Raw genomic sequence first — 2,890 nt, forward strand, 5'->3', positions numbered from 1 at the left:
AGAATTCAAATATAAATTTAAGTTGCGATTCTATTATTCCAAATTCAATCGTATAATTTTATGTAACGGGAAATTCTAAGGAGAAATAGAAAATATTCCAATAATTCAAATCAAAGAGAAAATAATCCCTAAAATACTTTAAGACGAATATTTCTCTTTCTAACTGAAATAATAAGAATATAATAATTCCTCCCAAGAACTCAATATTAAAATAATTTGATTCACCCAAAATGAATATAACAAAAGTAGGCATATTTGATTTTTTTAGGTTTTTCTAAGTAGGGTATTTATTTATTTAACATATCAGAATAGGACATCTAATTACTTTAAGACAATCATTTCATAATATTTGAAAATAATTAAATGCTACCCTTTATTCCCATTATGAAATCGGTCAAGTTATGCTTATGAGTCTTTCATATATGTATTCATGTAACTAAAATGAAATAAATAAAAAAGAGCAATAATTAAATGACTATATTTGAAGTATTGAAACATAAAGGACAATAATAAAAAAATCCAAAATTGCAATTAAACAGTGACCAAGCTGCAAAAGTAAAAACTATAGCATCACGTTCATAAAAAACAGAATTAATTAATGACTAAAATGAAACAAAATATAAATTAGCATATAAAAATCGAAAATAAAATAAAGATATAATATCAGTGACCAAACTAAAAAAAACCTAAACTAAGAGGACTTATGGGTGATTAACCCACAAACTTGTGACTTAAATATAAAAACATGCTAAAGGTCCAGTGACCTTAGCGTGATTTTCCCTTAAAACTAAATTAAACTATTCAGTGATCAAAACGCACAATGCAGTAAACATAGGAGGACTTAAACGTGATTTACCCCTAAGAACGGTGATCGAAGTGTAAAAACACGGTAATTGTTTGGGGACTTGGATGTGATTTGCTCAAAAACCTAGTCTATATAAACATATTTTTCTCCCTTTGGCTAAAATAACAAACCCTAGCCACTAAACATTCCTCTTTTCTTCTTTTTCTCTACCGAGAGATAAAAAAATCTCTCTTCTTCTTCTTTCACACCCGGTCGAGAACCACAAAAACCCCTACACCAACTACCATTTCGTTACCCTCATTACTCCAGCCACCGCTCTTTCCAACCGAAAGAAGCTAAAACACTCTTTAATCTAACCTAAACCCCAAGGTTTTCTCTATTCATCTTCCTCATTTTCTTTAAATTGGAGCCTCCAACCCCCACAAAAGCCATGATTCGGCCGCAAAAGCTCTCCGACCACCATCACCGGTGGTCGGACTACCAATATGAACCCCTATGACTCTCTAGCTTTCTCTCTTTTAACCATAAACTCAAAAGCAATACCTCTAGTCCACATGCAAAACCCTTTCAAGCACTAAACTGGCCCATATGGATCTCAACGACACCAACTCCGGCGAAGCTACAACCCGGACTAAGGTAAACGTTTTCTTCTCTCTTCTGTTTTTTTTACTTAATTATTGTTTTTATTTCGGGAAAAATAAAATAAAATATAAAGCTAAAAAAAATAAAACCAAATGTAAAATAACCTTTGCTGTATTTTTCTTTTCAATTTTTCTATGTATTGATGCCAGATTATGGGGTTCACTTTATATACTGTTATGGGGTTTTTATAACCCCAGTTTACATGTAAAATATAAAAATCTACATTATTTTTTTACTTTGTGATGATGAGCTGAACATGGGTGTAGAGCATTGATGGTCACGGGTGGAGCTGCCGATGATGTGGAACAAATGAAACCACGGGTATGGCGGCTATGCTGGAACGATGAAGGGCATTTGGCTCCTACTGGAAGTTGCTAGAAGCCACATGTGGAGGGACAACTGGTGAGAAATTTACTGAAATGTGGAGCAAGGGAGTCCACGGCTTAGTTGGGGTGTTGGCAACTGCAGTGTGGAGTGGAGAACCAGCTGTCGTTGCTAGAAGCTACTGGAACGTGGAGTTACTAGCGGATGCTAATTGTAGCGAAGAACCAGCTGGATTGAGGTAAAAATGGTGATTACAAATCCTATTTGAAAGGCATTCTTCACACATCTAATCTTCTAACTTGTGCCTCAAAATTATTATGATCGGGATTTCCCTCGCGTTTCATGTTAGAAAGAAACAACGAAAATTAGGATTAATAAATGATAACATGAAAATTGTCTAAGTTAATAAGGAAAGAATCTTACAAATGACATTTGATGTTACCTCCCGATGCAATGAGCATGTTGTTGTTTGAAGGGAACAAAGGTTGAAAGAGCTCATATTTATAGTGGAACTCAAATTGAAATTGAAATTCAAAACTGCTTAAGTGTTTACTACTGTTCAAATAACATGTGTTATCAGCCAAAAAGCAGGGGACTAAGGATACGAAGGTTTATGCACCAAGTTTTGTTAACTTGAATATACTCCCAGAAGTTATGCAGATGGCACGATTCATTTCTCTACGTACAAGGTATTGATACTTTATAGGCGATTTTATTGCAATTCTTTTGAATCACTAAAGTGCTGATACTTTTATACATATACTTATAAAGGTATCGATATATGTCTATTTTTAATCGGTTTTCATCACTTTCTTATATATTACTATATATATCGATACTTCTGTGCACGATATCGATACCTACCGATAAGCTAAATTTGTTGTCAATTTTTTTAATATTTCTTCATGTTTTTCACTTACGACATTATTATTACTCAATATTTTTAATAGCGCTAAATCAAATTTGTTAAACATCTTATTAAATTTCCGGTTACACCGTTTCTTAATCGTATATTAATTTATCTTTCATGAGATAATCCCCAAATTAGGTCTTTGGTCTATGCTTGGGGACTTTCCCGCCGTTTGGCTACACCACTTTCCTGCCGCCCAATCATAAACG

This window comes from Hibiscus syriacus, unplaced genomic scaffold, assembly GCF_006381635.1.
Source record: "Hibiscus syriacus cultivar Baekdansim isolate YM2019G1 unplaced genomic scaffold, ASM638163v2 tig00003041_pilon, whole genome shotgun sequence".
NCBI lineage: Eukaryota > Viridiplantae > Streptophyta > Magnoliopsida > Malvales > Malvaceae > Hibiscus > Hibiscus syriacus.